At 39.3% G+C, this 16,639-nt stretch overlaps 1 protein-coding gene across 1 annotated transcript in view; it reads right to left on the bottom strand.

Moving 5' to 3' along the window:
• Positions 1-16,639, bottom strand: part of LMNTD1 (lamin tail domain containing 1) — a 442,963-nt gene that overhangs the window by 179,255 nt on the left and 247,069 nt on the right. The gene's annotated exons all lie outside the window — the stretch shown is intronic.

The following is a 16,639-nucleotide window of genomic DNA, read 5'->3' as shown; positions in this document are numbered from 1 at the left end:
TTTCTGATCCTTTTGTAAACCCATACCTGGAGATATGACCCATTATGTTAGTGAGTGTTCTATGCACAGGGAAGCCAGTAACAAATTCCTGCTTGCGTTTCATTCCAGGAAAGAAAGATGGCCTCCAATGGTACATTTGTTGGCTTACTTTTGCCATAAGAAGAAAACAAGTGTAGCCTAATGTATTTCTGTTTTTGCCTAAGCCATACATAGTCAGATTTAAGGTGTAAATGAAATCAGTTCATCACTGGGACCTTGGCAGTAAGATTCCTTTTCTCTGGACTTATGAAGTATGTTGTTCTGAGGAATAATTGTTTTACTTCATATTGAGTCCAATAATTGTTTTACTTCATATTGCGTCCAGTAATAATATAAAAGTCTTCCTGTGATAGAAATTGTAATTAGGTGGATTTGGAAAATTTATATGAAAGTAATTCCTGAATCCTGGACTATATTTAAAAATTTTAATATAATACTTGTAGTGGGCATGAGAAAATACCTTGCCCACCTCTAAGCACAGAGAACTTGATCAAAGGCCCCAGCTGCAATACTCTCAAATCCATCCCTGTGTTTGTACTGAGGCCAAGCTTCCCATGGGCTTCTTCCAGTAAGGACTGAGCACAGCAGGGATACAAAGACTGGCCATTCCTGGGAATTCAGGACTCCTCTGATGGCCAGTTTTGGTGTGAAGACTCCCTGAGGACCTTGCTTAACCTTAGATTGCGTGGTAGTCTAAGATATTTCCATTCGACCCTCCTTCCCTCTTCGTGTTCACTATTCTTGCCTTGTGATCAGAGGAATCTCAGCCTTCTCTGTCTCCCTTCACCTTTTCTCTCATAGGCATTTCCCTAATTATATTTTTGCGTTTAATCCCATCTTGGCATCTACATTTGGGAGGACCTGGATTAACAAGTATTTTGTCACTTTCTGACCCTTAAAATAATCAGAACTCTTTTTTGGGAAGGCAGACATGCATCAAATTTATAGAGTGGTTGTATCAAGTTGTTTGGCTGCATATTTAAAAGGAGAGGGCATCATACACAGCTTTCAACTTGGGGTTGTATCTGTCTCCTGGAGTATTTTGTTGCAGGTTCCACAGTGGAACCAACAGTTAGGATCAACGTGGTATAGTTAGACCCTAGGCCATCAAAAGGCTGCTGATAGAATGACGAATGATGAAAATAGACTTCAGTAGCTATCATGGGTTTTTGTGATGAGATGGAGTAGAAAGAAATAGAGTTATAACAGTGCCCAGGTGTGAAGTTATTGAGACTGGATCTTGCTGACAATTTATTTAAGATAGTACATGGGAAAATCAAACCACAACTGTATTGAAAAGAAAAAACCTGGCAAAGAAATGGCATAATAGAATAGTTGGCCTGAAGTTTCCTTTTGAAAAGATTGGGTGTTTATACATAATACTCACCTTGAAGGAGATACAGTACGAATAAGTTTTAGTCTTCCTCAATGCTTCAGACCTTTAAGTAGGGATCACTTCCTTGTGTTATCCCATTCTGAGTGATAGAAATTTAGTGTCTAGGCCTTCAGCCCTGGTGGGGCTTTAGGTTTTGACAAAGGGGCACTCTCCCATGATATAAACCTTAACTCCACGCAGCTTTTTGAAATTCCAGGGTTATACTTCTAATTGCAGTCCTGACTTTTAACAAATACATACACATAAGCAGACGGCAAAGTGGATGTTCATAAAACACAGTAAGTTTTAGAACTAACATATTCATCATACGTATGTGTTATCATATATCATGTTATCTTGGGTGCTTCTTCAGGCACCCAAGATGGTACCTTGTGTTACAGCATAATCTCTTTAAATTTGCCTTTATGTAGTATAGACAATCAGGGTTATTATAAGGCTTCTTTCACCAACTTCATCTTTTTGTCTAAAAAGAGCTGATAAGAGGTGAGTCACTGGTACTGAACAGGACTGGCTGTACACAGTGCTCAAGAGAGATTCTCATTTTCAATAAAACATATGAATCAAAAATTGTTGGTGAATATATATTATGCTTGAAATTTTTACATTAAAAGTAGCTGATCTTATAAAATATGACAATAGGTTAATGCACAGTTTAATTTAAATTTTCTCCAAAGTCCCTCAATTGTCTGGGTAATTGAAAGAAATATCTTGTAATAACCTATAATGAAGTATAATCTGCACAAATATTGAATCACTATGCTGTACACCTAAAACTAACACAATATTGTAAATCAACTGTACTTCAATGAAAGGAAGGAAGGAAGGAAGGAAGGGAGAAAGAAAGATCTTCTTAAAAAGAGTGGGGGGTTGAAAAATAGAAAAAGCCATGGAGGCGTGGAATTATTTTCCCATTAGTTTTAACTTTCTTTTTTAAAAAAATTGACACCATAATAATAACTACCTCTAAAACAATGCATATTGGAAGGGAGAGGGCAGGAATTGGGGAAAGAATCATAAGGCCTACAAGAATATTTGTGATTATCTTAAACTAGTCCTATATTTTTAGGACTACTTTATTATCTTAAACTAAACTATATTTTTAGTAATGGAAAACATACACTACTACTCCTCTACTATTCACAATGCTTCACTTCTGACACAGATGTGTGGGTTTTCCACACCAAGCAATTCTCTAACTTTCTGGACTGGGTGTCCTCCAATTTAACTCAATTCTGACACTATCTGCCTGGAATTAGCATCAGATTCCACAGTTTAAGGGCTCAGTCCCACAAAACTACCTCCTGCCCCCCAACTTTAGCCACCAATTGTAAATTCAGGTTGTTACCAGTGTTAGATAAAATAATAAGGAATCTACTATAGTTAGAGAGTGCTATGGAATGAACTGTGCTTCCCCCAAATTCATGTGTTGAAGCCATAACCCCCAATGTGACAGTATTTGGATCTGGGGCCTTTGGGAGGTCATTAGATTTAGATGAGGTCATGAGGGTGGGCCCTCATGGTAGGATTAGTGACCTTATAAGAAGAGACACCAGAGAGTTTTCTGTGTGTGTCTCTCTCTTTGCCATGTGAGGGCACATCCCAGAAGGTCGCAGGTTGCAAGCCAGGAAGAGAGCCCTCACTAGAACCCAACCATGCTGGCACACTGATCTCAGACTCCCAGCCTCCAGAACTCTGAGAAAATAAATTTCTGTTGTTTAAGCCACCCAGTCTGTGGTATTTTGTTATGGCAGCTCATGCCAACTAAGGCAGGGCATCAAGTGGTGCTTCTCTCCTGTAGTAATATTTCAGCTGAGACCTAAAGGATGAGTAGGAACCAGACATGTGAAGAATGAGAAAAGCATTTCAGGTTGGAGAGAACATGTGAAAAGGAAGTGCTGTTAAGAGGAGAAGGATGCCTTTGAGGGACTGCAAGAAGGACAACATTACCAGCAGTGAGGAGCACAAGACAGGGCTGGAGAGGTGGGCAGGGGCCACATTAGACAGGAGCTTGAAGGCAACAGTCCACATTTTGGTTTTTATCCTATGGGCAAGGTTTAAATCAGGGTAATGATATAACCTAATTTTTGTTTTAAAAAGATCACTGACTCTTGTCTAGAGAAGCCACATAGGAAACTTAAATTTTCTATTAGTCATATTTTTAAAGTAAAAAAATACATACTAAATTAATTTTACTGATATATTTTATTTAACCCAACATATCCAAACTATCAGATCATTATCACAAGCAATCTAAAAAATTGTTGACATCCTACTTTTTTTTCATACTAAGTCTTGAAATTCAGTGTGTATTTTAAACTTACAGAACATCTCAATTCAAATGAGGAGCATTTCCAGTGCTCTGTAGCCACATGTGGCTGGTGGCTACCTGATGGACAGTGCAGCTCTAGAGAATGAATCAGAGGGACTGCAATGCAAGCAAAGAGCCCAGATTGGAGGCTACTGCAGAAGCTGAGATAAGCACTGCTTGGATTAGGATAGTAACAATAGAGTTGGCAGAAAGTGAATGGATTTGAGACTAGTCTGGAAGGAGTTAAAAGAAATAGACATGAAGGAATGTGAGGTAAAACATTAAAAGGTAAAATACAACCAGAAATAAACCATAGGATAATTCTAAGACTGTTCCTAATTAATGCTTTGATCTTGTATTTCCTCTCTGTAGAAAGGTTATGTTTTTACTGTCACTTATGATTTAATTATTTTCCTTTTTGTATCTACTTTCATTTTTGATCAACTGCTTTTCTGCTTTGGTCTGCTTCAAAATTCCTGTTTCATCCTCTTTTCATCTGTTTATTTAATTCAACTTGATTTAACAGACATAATTGAGTGACTGATTTGTGCTAGGCTTTGTACTGAACACCGGGAAGATAAAATAAGGAAAGGCACTCATATTAAGAGGCCAAATATAATATATGAGACCTAAAGCATTTACTTTTTTTCTCTCAATTGTCTTGGTTGTTTAACAATAAAGCATGTTCTAGTTTCATCCAGAACATTCTCAGAGGATTGTGTATATCCCTATTTTTGGCATAGTGTCTGATCATTCAATCAGGGTCAGTCAGAAAGACAAAAATCACTCTACAGATTTTGAATAAAACATGGTTTAACACTGGGAATTAAAGATTTTTTACTACACCATTCCAAGGGCTAGGAGAACAAAGGTCAGGAAAGCCCCTGCAAGCTTTCAGGAAATCTAAAAGTACAAGATTATCAGAAAAGCTGCCTCCACGGACCTCAGCTGTTTCAACAGATAAAGTGATTCCTAGGAGAATGCTTGGAAGCCACTGGCAAAACCTCATGTGAACCATCCACCAATCCCCACCTGCCTGCCAATGGCTGCCACAGTAGAATAATGGATTTTCCTCTTTGGCTAGGGATTCTGGGAAATGTAGTTCCCAGGCTCCTCCCCTGTGAGGCAAGGAAAATATAGAAAGAGGGTGGGCATGAAGCTGAGATACACAACCAGGCATATGTAGATTGGGCCTGTGGTTGGTTCTGGGATAAAATATTGTACGGCTGTAAGCCTCAAATACTCAGTTTCAATTTTGTGCTGTCAAATACATTTTCAATTAAATTTCTAACATATATATCTTGAATAATGTTTTTCTCCAGAATCAGAAAGTACCTTGAGGAGTTTGAAGGCAACTAAGCCCTAAAAAAGTATTGAGAGGTTGAATATACAAACAGGAAATGGCCAGACCATATATAAAAATAGAACTTTGATCTACAACCTGCCTAGGAAACCAAACCCTTTATGTATAATAAACAACCCAGGAAGCCAGCCAGCTATAAGTCTGGTTGAGGAAACCAGATTGCTATCTCTAGTGACAATCCAGGAAACTAAACAATAACTTCCGTAACTATCAGCCCCAGATGGCCAGGACTTGATTAATGACTGTCAGCTTCCCTCATTTTTGTCCCCACTTCTAACTTAGTACCAACAAGGGGAAGTTAGGTATGCACTTCTCATCAATCACATAAGATGCCCCATTTCTAGCTAGCCCTGCCTACAGCTTCTCCATGCCAACAACACTCAATCATGGCACACCTGCAGCCTCTCCTTTTTTTCCACTATGAAGATTTCCCACTTTGCTCTTCTCATCGGTTGGTTTTCTTTTTTTCCACAGTATTAATCAAGCTAGGATGTGATCTAAGAAGAAACTGTACTTTGTAAGGTAAATACTACATAAATTTCTAGACACCAATTTTCTCATAAGTAGCAGGCAGTAGGGCACAATGGTCAAGTGCTTGAATTCTGGAATCAGAAAACCAGACTTTAAATCCCATCATGTTCACAGTCTAGCTGTGTTAAGGTTATTAATTGCTTAACCTTGATAGCCTGGGTTTTCTCATCAATAAAGTGGGTAAAATAATGGTATCTGTTCTTTGGGGTTGTTGGCAGGATTGAACCAGGTGATGGTTGTAAACTGCATTACTTAATTTAGTATTATCATTATCTTCTCTTTCCAAGCTCATGACCTCCGTCTTGGTCTACACATAAATTACCTCTTAATTCATCATCCTTCCTCCATCTGATCCTTCCTTCAGCGCATTGAACAAGAAGCAACCAAGTAAATCTTCCTCAATGGTTATCATCTCATTCCCTTACTCAAAACTCCCCAGGGCCTTTAAAGATAACCTACCTTTCCACAACTTCTCATACTCTCTCCTACAAGAATGACCTTCTGCTGAGGCCAAATGTGTATATCCATTGGTCTAGAGGCATCCCCCAAAGTCCCATACACAAGACCATTTTCCCTCCACTGTTCACATTTGGAATAAACCCTATCTCCTTTCTCAAGATCTGAATCCTACATTTCATTTATGGTCCAACTCAAATCCTCTCCCCCGCCCATTAAACCTTATCACACCACAGCATTCCACAGCAATTTCTTTCTCTCTAGAGTCCTAAAGCTTTTACTAAGCTCACTGAATCATATCCTGAGTTGTAATATATGTAACTTTCATGTATGTGTATCAAAACCTCAGTGAGACGATAATATTCCTGAAGCAGGGGCAACAGTTTATTCTTTTTTGTTTATTGCTGTATACCAAGCATAAAAACAATAGTTGTTATTCAGAACCAAAAATGTTTCTGTTGCTTTGCCAAACACTTCATTTTATCTGATTTAATTCGCTCTAGAACTCTTGAGGGAGGGAGGGAGGGGCTATAATTAGCCATTCATCAGGTGAGAAAATTCAAACACAGAGGAGTTGAATTATTTGCCCAAGGTCACAGAATTAGTAATGATGGATTTGAATCACCTAGGTATCTCTGACTCCACAGTTTATGCTATTAATTAACATTCTGTGGATCGATTAAACATACTGCTTTATGAGATCTTGCCAGACATGCATATAAATTTTCTCTCTTTGTTGCCAGTGTCTCCTTGGGAAACCCAAATACGGGATTCATTTTAGAGATTGTGTCTTTCTACAGTAGAATCAATTTCCAGAGACATTCCTTTTTAATTTGTAATAGAAATCTTGAAATAATCAGGAAAGTACCAGAGAGTACATCTCCTTAGCCATGTAGGTTGTTCAGAATTGAGACGCTGAAGAAGAAATCACGTCAGGCTTGTGATCTCTTCATGTTTGCCATTCATTCCTATTTTGAGCAGAATTGAGTGCCACTATTCACTACTGGATTTGAAGATACATTTCTCAGGTTCCAGCTAAGAAGAAGAATCATTTTTATTTATAGCATTTCAAAAATATATGAAGGGCTTCCCTGGTGGCGCAGTGGTTGAGAGTCCGCCTGCCGATGCAGGGGACGCGGGTTCGTGCCCCGGTCCGGGAGGATCCCGCGTGCCGTGGAGCGGCTGGGCCCGTGGGCCATGGCCGCTGAGCCTGCGCGTCTGGAGCCTGTGCTCCGCAACGGGAGAGGCCACAGCAGTGAGAGGCCCGCGTACCGCAAAAAAAAAAAAAAAAAAAAAAAATATGAAGATCAAAACTATTGTGAACTTTTAAATATTGAATATACCATGACTTTAGGGTGAAAGAGGGTATTTTGGCATTTTGGTTTTTTTACTTGTCTCTCTCAATAATCTCTGCATTCATTTTCAAAATGGTGTGGGAAAATAGGAAGATGGTACAGTTAGAAAAAAACCTTGTCCAAAGTATCTTACAGTATTAATTCTTTAATCGGATAAGCACATGAACTCTCCTGAATCTTACTGAAATTTTAAAAATGCCACCTAAATTTTAAAACTTGACCATTCAAGGATGTTGAACTGACCTGGCTCTTCCTGCAATCCATGGTGAGGTAAGTTGGGAAAATGCAATCCTGACAAAGAAATTCTAACCCAAAGAGGGTAATGTTAAGCAAAGATCCTTCTCAAAATATACTTAAAGAAGCCATGTCTTTATTTTATTCTTGTTTGTTCTATAAAAATACAAATGCATAAGAAGGAAATGATAATTTCAGTCAACATTCAGTGGTAATTAAAAGCAACTGTAGTCCTCAGGCTGCTTCTTTCCAATAAGATCCAGTGATCAGAAGGAATTGGAAATGATTACATGTTAACTGGAACACATTTCTGTCCAGAACTGAGCTTTGAAGCATGAAAAAGGCACAGTGGTGGCCCCTGTTTGTGTTTCCATCTGGGGCTCTAATTTGAACTTCAGTGATTATTCTGTCAGACTTCTGGCTGTGCAAAGATCCAGAAAGTCAAAGCCACCTTATTCTTGTACTCTGTTTCATGCAAAAAAAATAAAATAAAATTCCACCAATTACCATGCTTGCATTTTGTGGAATAGCTCTATTTAAATCTATTATAGGTTAAACAAGAGCATTTGTAAAATTCACAGCTCAGAGTTAATCTGGCTATATCCCAGGGCACCCAGTCTGAAAAGTGATTGCAAGCACTCCTGGAAAAGAAGTTAGCAATAGCCTATAATGGAAAACAGTCTGGAACAATTAAATTTAGCTTGGTTTTCAAATTAAGAAATTCATCCCATGGTTGGTTTTTCATTTGAAAGCCTTCTTCAAGTCCCATTAAAAATGCTCATCCTTTTCTGATACTCAGTTAGTGCCTCCAAAATGACATCATCGTCAGTGATAAGGGTAAAAGCAGTGAAAGCTGTTGTGCCTCATGCCAGGAATTACTCGGTCATGGAAAGCACCTGGAGGCTCTTGTGGTTGCTCTGACTTCACAACTCTGGACTGGGAATTCTGTTTTCTGTGGCCAGGAGGGAACAGTGAATTCATAGAAGTCCTGGTGGGGAAAATGAGGATGGCTTGTGGCCCCTGAAGAACTTGGTAACTTACTATATTTGATGTGAAGTATACAGTCCTTTTCTTTTCTTAGTCTAAATGCACACGAATCTTTTTGATTCGTGAATCTCTGCTCCTCATTCTTGTAATGAGACTCTAATAGCTTTTTAGAATATTTTATATAAAATTTTCAAAGGACATGATGTCACTCTTGGAGCTTTTAAAATTTCTTTTTGATATATGAAAACTGAATGCCTATAAAAATAACAAGAATATGATCCTCCTACCTCTATCCATGATCATTCATGTTTTGCGGTACGCGGGCCTCTCACTGTTGTGGCCTCTCCCGTTGCGGAGCACAGGCTCCGGACGCGCAGGCTCAGCGGCCATGGCTCACGGGCCCAGCCGCTCCGCGGCATGTGGGATCTTCCCGGACCGGGGCACGAACTCGTGTCCCCTGCACCGACAGGCGGACTCTCAACCACTGCGCCACCAGGGAAGCCCCATTCGGTGGGCTTTTATTACCAAAACATTTTCCTCAGGAAGATAAAGGGGAGAAATGCTCTAATGGAAAAGCAGATTATGATTCATACAAACAAGCTGATGCTCTCAGATGGCGTATTCTTGTCATTCATTTCATTTCATTTCATTTCACAAATGCCTTTATAATGCTTCCTATGTTCCAGGTACTGTTCTCAGCACTTTACAAATATTAATTCATTTAATCCTCATGTCAACAGCATGAAGTAGGTACGATTATTAACCCCACTTTACAGATGATGAGACTGAGAGACAGAGAGGTTAAGTAACTTGCCTGCAATCAGATAATAGTGGAGCCAAGATTCTGAAGCCCTGCAGTCTGTCTCGTGTTTATTCTAAACCCTCATGGTGTGAACAAGCACACGGCCCACACAGACCATCAATAAAAGCTGTTCAGTGGTATGGTCTTTGAGATCAAATGGTAAAGTCATTAGTATTTGGTTATATAAATATTACAGCTTAGAGGCAGTTTTTCATGTTTGTCATATTAAAAGGCAAAATTTTCTAATGCTGCCATAAAATCTCTAGCTGCATATGATAAGAAAAAATGTACACGTCAGATGTTTTGTCTGTATGGCTTTTCTTATTAACATGCAGTGGCTAGATCTTTAAAATATAATGCTAAAATGAAAACTAGAAAGAAAATTACATACATATCACAATAAATCACATTTATGTAAATTAAACATATGCAACATGAAACCATAATACATGTTTTACAAGTACACATGCAAAAACAGAAAAGGATCTACAGCAAACACATTAGAAGACTTTAAAGAAAACAGGACCAGAGCTTTACAGGGACCATTAATCATGAGCTGAGGCTTGAGATTAACTCAACCCTCTGATCCCAAGTCTGACGCAGAGAGAAAGCATCTATCTAAATATCTATCCATGCATGTACAGAAGAATCCTCTTATCTATGTATTCATTCACGCCAACAAGGGAAAGTGAGATGGTTTTCTGTGTTGTTGATTAGATTATTAGATTATTTTATTATATAACAATTATATAATTAACAATTATATGATTAAGTATCCTAAAGAGTTTATAGCCTAAGGAGATGTTTATATCAATTTGTGTCTATTGATATTTACCATATTAAAAGTTAATACTGAGGATATTTAAATATTTGTTTATTAATTAAAAGATAACAGTGGGCTTCCCTGGTGGCTCAGTGGTTGGGGGTCCGCCTGCCGATGCAGGGGACGCGGGTTCGTGTGCCGCGGAGCGGCTGGGCCCGTGAGCCACGGCCGCTGAGCCTGCGCGTCCGGAGCCTGTGCTCCGCAACAGGAGAGGCCACAGCAGTGAGAGGCCCGCGTACTGCAAAAAAACTAATAATAAAAATAAAAGATAACAGTGACAAGCCCATTACATGTTAATATAAATAACCTATTTTTAATGAGAAATAACTATATTTTCCAAAACAAAAATTTTAGTAAGAAGGGAGTCGCTTTTTTACATTTTTGCAAATATCTTGATGTTTGGGTGAACTGAAGACGGTTGGATCCACATGCCTGCTTCTGCATTCTCTCTATTGCCACGTGTTGCTTTGGCTGAAGTATATGAAGAAAAGCTGGCCTCACACAGATACGTAGTTGGAAAAGGAAGGCCATATTGTAATGGTCTTTCAAATAATTGTGGCTATTCTTCTTTGATACAATACCAAAACTTGATAAACGCTAGTTTATGAATGGTTATCACAATGTGGAATCTGAAACCATATCAATGAACTTTTCATACTGTTTTACGTTAGAATTCACAGAAACTAACACAACATTGTAAAGCAACTATACTCCAATAAAAAATAAAAAATAATAAGAAATAAATAAAATTCACTGGTCTATGTTATACTTTGAATGGGTCTTTCACCCATGCTTGCTTTTGTAACAACATGTGTGGATCATTTGAAAAATATTGGTTCCCTGAGTTATGCACATCTCCCAAACGTTGACATATTTCATTGAGGATTATAAAAATATCACATTTGTTAATATCTGCATAATAAACACAAATCTCATCCTAAAATTCCCTTTTAAATTTTGGGAAGCTTCAAGATGCAAATTTTTCCAAAATTTACATTTTCATTTGAAAGCTTACATTTTATCATTGGTACCAAATGTCAGTTATTTTCCTTGAAGTGACAGACCTACTTTATTCATTTTTGATACAATGATAGTTTGTAGCTATCCTTTTAAGTAAAAATGTTGTTCAGCTTGCAACTCAAACCATGGCTTTTCCTACAGATAATCCATTTTGGGTATGCAAAAGTAGTGATTAATGTGTACAGACTATTGGAAAGATGTGTACCCGGGCTGAGATTTAATAAATTTTCACGGCTTCATCAAAGACATGGTAGGACTTGCATCTTTTTTAACTGTGAGTGCATGGCAGTGAAGAACACGGTATCTGGGGCTACCTCCTTGATTCCTGAAAAGACACCAGCAGGGTTCCCTACCATTGGTGCAGATGTTAACACAGTAAATAGAGAATGACATCTCAGCATCATTATCATCATCTTAACATCAAAATAGTTTCAATGTCACAGGGTCCCCAGGGGTCCACAGACCACACTATTCAAACTCAGCACCTAAAGAATTTACATGCTAAACATCTCCTAACATACCTAATGCGAATTGAATCAGGCACGTCCTAAGCCTCGAATAAGAATGAATCTGGAGATTTCAGGGCCATCTGTTCCTTAATTAATATTATTTGCCTTAGTGATATTTGAAGTGTCAGTTTTTAAAAGAATCAAACACTTACGTGAATTTTCAAAGGTTCTTAACTTCCTATTTCAAAAGAATTTCACAGCTTCCCCAATAAGATTGTCAGTTAAATCAGTGACCAGTTCTTTTACTTTATGGCTTATTCAGAAGGTAGTTCTGAGGCTGTTTCAGACCTGAGCTGGGTCACTGATCACTACTTAATCAACCTACAGACTACAATTCACTAAATCAGTTTTTTGGAGTCACCCATCCAATTCTGGTTCCCAGATCAGCCCTACTACATTAAAATCTACAGAAACACTGCCAGAAGTATTCTAGTTCCGGCCCTAGAGGCAGACTCTCAGGCCCCTGAAATTGATACTCTGAGGATAGTTTCTGTGTTTCTGTACCCGCCTCCCCACCACACCCCCTTTTCTTTTGCTGGTTACGGAGCGTGCTCTTACATTATCAGACAGGGAAGGGGAGTAGGAGTGCCTTATAGCACATATATGCATCAAGAGCATGAGTAAATCCCACTTCATTCAGTCAGTGAACACTTCCTCATAGCCTCATAGAGGCACTGGACTGAGCACAGGGAATTAGGAGCAAGAAGGATGGTAGAGACAGTATAAAGAAGGTGAGGTTACAGTTCTTAGCCTCCATAAACCGAAAACAGGTTTGAGAGGAACAGCTCTGAGCCATGTGAGAAGAACAATAATGAATTGAGGCGCTAGCCAATGAGAAGTCAAATGAGTGATACCAGGTCAGCATGGTTCCTACAACTCCACACACTCCTGTCTGCATGGCCTTTACGCTCAGTGGTCCTTCAGCCTGGAAACTTCTTCCCTCAGCTCTCCGAACTTTATGCACCTTTCTGCTCAAATGTTACCTTAGCAGAGAGACTTCACTCTAAAATAGCACTCCCCCACCCCAACTTTCTCTTTCTTACTGTGTTTTCTTTTAATTCACAGGTGCTACCACCATATGACATTATATATTTGTGTGTTTGATACTATCTCCTTGCTCCATTTGAATGTAAGTTCTCAAGAACAAGGATTTAATTATTCACTGCTGTATCTCAGAGCCTAGAAGTTCCTGGTACCTACTAGGACACATTAAATATTTGCCGATGGAATGAATGAATACATGAATGCTATAGCAGATCAGAGGGGGGAGAGGAGATCAGAGGCCCTAACCAGATGGTGAAGAAGTATTTCATGGGCTGAGGTTTGAGCCGCGTCTTGAAGGGTGTTTCTCATAGGGTGGGCCAATGAACAGAGTAGCCTACTTGTCTTACAGGATGCAAGTGAGATGTCATCTTCTCAACAAGTCTTGTTGGGGCCTCCAGGACCGGATGAATTGCTACTGCTTTGGTGTCCTATAATTCTCCATGCTCTCCACCATGGTAGCATTCCCTCCAGTGGACCTTGTCTCCTCATTACTTGCATGGCTGCTCCAGTAGCATATTTGCTCTGGGATGATAAAGGCAGTATCTTATTCCTAGTTGCATATCCAGCCATAGCACAGATCCTGCTACCCCATAAATACTTGTTGACTGTATTATTTGACGAACTAGGCAGAAAGCTCACATAGAGGAGTGAAAAGCAGGTATGGACCAAATTAGGGAGATTTGTAGAACTAAGGAATGGAGGTTGGGTGTTGATCAGGGAGATGCTGTCACAGTCTATTGTCTTAGCAAGGCCATAGGAACATGGTGAAGCAAGTGAAAAAATATCCAGTCAGAGAGACAAATTGTAACCATATTGCAATGTTCTAGGCACAAAATAATGAAGCCCTGGACCAGGTTGGGGGCAACGGGAATGGTCATGAAGGAACAGATGTAGCCAAAGTTCTTGGTGATTGATTTGATGTGAACAGCAGCCATAGATGATGGCGTATTTTAAGCTTGGTTGACTATGAAAGGGTGATGCAGTCACTTTGGCCTATGTTTCAAATCTTAAGGCTCTTAAGAAAAGAATATTTGGCAAATTATTCACCGTAATGGCACCATTTCTTTATCGTGGTTGTACTTCATACTAGAAGCTGCCAGAATTCATTTATGTAGCCTATACCCTGATACTAAGCTTTTAGACAAACTCTAAAATTCTAAGATTAAATTCCTCTCCTAATTGCTACCAGTTATCTATGAAAAGAAATTAATGTCAGGAGATGAAGGCAAAGATAATGAAATGCTAAATTCCATCAAATTATTCTTTGGAAGGATCACAGAATAGAGGGCTCTAAGAAATCTCAAGCAAATAAAGCAAACAGGGTTTACCTCTCATGAAAATTACTAAGGCAGAATATGGGCTGAGGGATTCCCAGGCCAGGCCGAGGTGGGTGGGTAGAGGAGGTGGGAACACAAGTACCAGGGTTTTTCTCTTCCTGCCTTAGAGGTCAGCTCTAGTGCCTTCTATTTTATTTTTTTTATTTTTTATTTTTTGCGGTACGCGGGCCTCTCACTGTTGTGGCCTCTCCCGTTGCGGAGCACAGGCTCCGGACGCGCAGGCTCAGCGGCCATGGCTCACGGGCCCAGCCGCTCCGCGGCATGTGGGATCTTCCCAGACTGGGGCACAAACCCGTGTCCCCTGCATCGGCAGGCGGACTCTCAACCACTGCGCCACCAGGGAAGCCCGTGCCTTCTATTTTAGAAACAAGAAAGTTGCAGTAAGGTGGAGAAGAATGATGAGCTACCTAAAAATCAGTTGCATCCAAATGTCATGGACCTCAGTGAGGAATAATAGTTTTCTTAGAGAAGAATCAGTGTACTACTAGCAAAACAGAGCGCATAGGTGTTGGGTACACTGAAATGGCAGCAGTCCACTGTACTAGCTCAACCTCGTTCAAGTCAAAGTGGATTTTCTCGAAGGAACCATGCCAATTGAAATTGGGCCTGGAATGTTTTCAGGAAATGAGGCAGCTAGAAAGACTCTGCTCCACCTCTCCTCCTTCTTTGCCTCTCTCTGCATATGCTTTCTGGTCTTTTCTTATAGATTTCTTCAGCTTAAGCATAGTTTTTGCTTTCTCCTGACGTTAGCTTGTTATGGCCCTGACTCTACCTAATAGCACCTCTTACTGTTCTCCTTCAGTTTCTGCACTGTCTGCTAATTGCCTCATTCTTTCAGGTTCCTAGTTCCAAATTCCTAAGAAAGGAAACTGATTGCTAAGATCATTGTATGTCAAGGTATTCGTGTCAAATGTGATACACTGCACACTAGACATTGCTATCTATGGATTTCCTACTAGTCCGGTGCTAATTATTATTCCAATCAGCCTAGTGAGGGTGGGAAAAAAGTGTTCTTAACCCCCCTGGCCAGACCACAGGCAGAAAAATTTCCTTTAACAGAGGGTATTGGAAGAACAACTTTTGTTAAATAATCTCTCATAAGTGAAGTACCAAGCATGATGTCAACTATATTCCCCTAGTAACTTTACTTTCCCACTCTCTCAATCAATTATTTCACCCATTCTAGTACCCTCTCACTACTCACTCTCACTGCATTCTTCCCTGGAAAACATATGAAACAAAAAGGGACTATTTTATTCCCTTTTCCCCAAATCCACCACCCCCTGGTCCTATCCAAGGCTGTACCCACCACTTGTGCTCTGAATCCCACCCTACTCCCCTTCCTGAGGATTTCCTTCCAGCCATTATCAGTTTTCTAAACTACATTATGTATTTCATTATGTGTCTATTATCTATGTTTTCCACTTATGTCTTCCCACTAGAAAATAAGCTCCCTGAGACAAGAATGCCACCTGTCTAACACTATTCCCAACACCTGAATTACTTAACCACAATTAATTTTTGTGGTCTATTTGACTAATTTGAGTCTGGTAGCTGCTCAGTAATAGTACTACTCTTTCCTTTAACTTCATCCAGTGTTTATTTGGGAATAATTTCTATTTATAGAAACTTTCCTTAAGATACACAGACAAATCTATATGGTAGAAAAGAACCTTTATTTTGTTGGTCTTGAAAATCGGTAACATGTTGATGTGCATATGTTTTCCAAAAAGATGAATGTGTTTTCCTGATGTATTTTTCAAGACCCATTTAGCTTAATCAATCAATACCTTCAAATCAATGAGCTTCGTGTTATGCACAAAGCAGAAATAAAATGCTTTACTCTCAGGGAGCTTATAATCTAATAGGACAACCATAGTTTCACATGCAAGAATGCTCATCATACTTCGGTTTATAAAAAGAAAGGTTTGAAATAATCCAAATGTCCTTAACAACATATTTGTCAAGTAAATTGTAATTGGTAAAGAAGGCTGTCACATTTCTGGAATAGTAAAGTACCAGGAAGAACCCAAATGCCCACTTATCGTGTGCTGCTTGAATAAACTTAGGTCACACCAACAAAACGAGTACTATGCCTCTGTGATCATAAAGATATACTGTTAAATGAGAAAAGCAATGTGTGTAGCATGTGCATACTATGCCATCTTAGAGCTGAGAAAGAGAAGCAATACAAACACACACCTGTTTATTTTAGAAATGCTAAACCAAAAGCTAATGACAACGTTTACCTTTAGTGAGAATGGGAACTGGGTGAGGGAATAGGGACGGAAGTTCGATTTTCAAAATATTTAGTAGATTTTACTTTGGAAACATATAAAGGCTTTATATCATCCTTAAAAATCAAAACTTAAAAAATAAATCCCTAGGGCTTCCCGGGTGGCGCAGTGGTTGAGAGTCCGCCTGCCGATGCAGGG

This window comes from Lagenorhynchus albirostris, chromosome 11, assembly GCF_949774975.1.
Source record: "Lagenorhynchus albirostris chromosome 11, mLagAlb1.1, whole genome shotgun sequence".
NCBI lineage: Eukaryota > Metazoa > Chordata > Mammalia > Artiodactyla > Delphinidae > Lagenorhynchus > Lagenorhynchus albirostris.
This window is presented reverse-complemented; position numbering and strand designations above follow the sequence as displayed.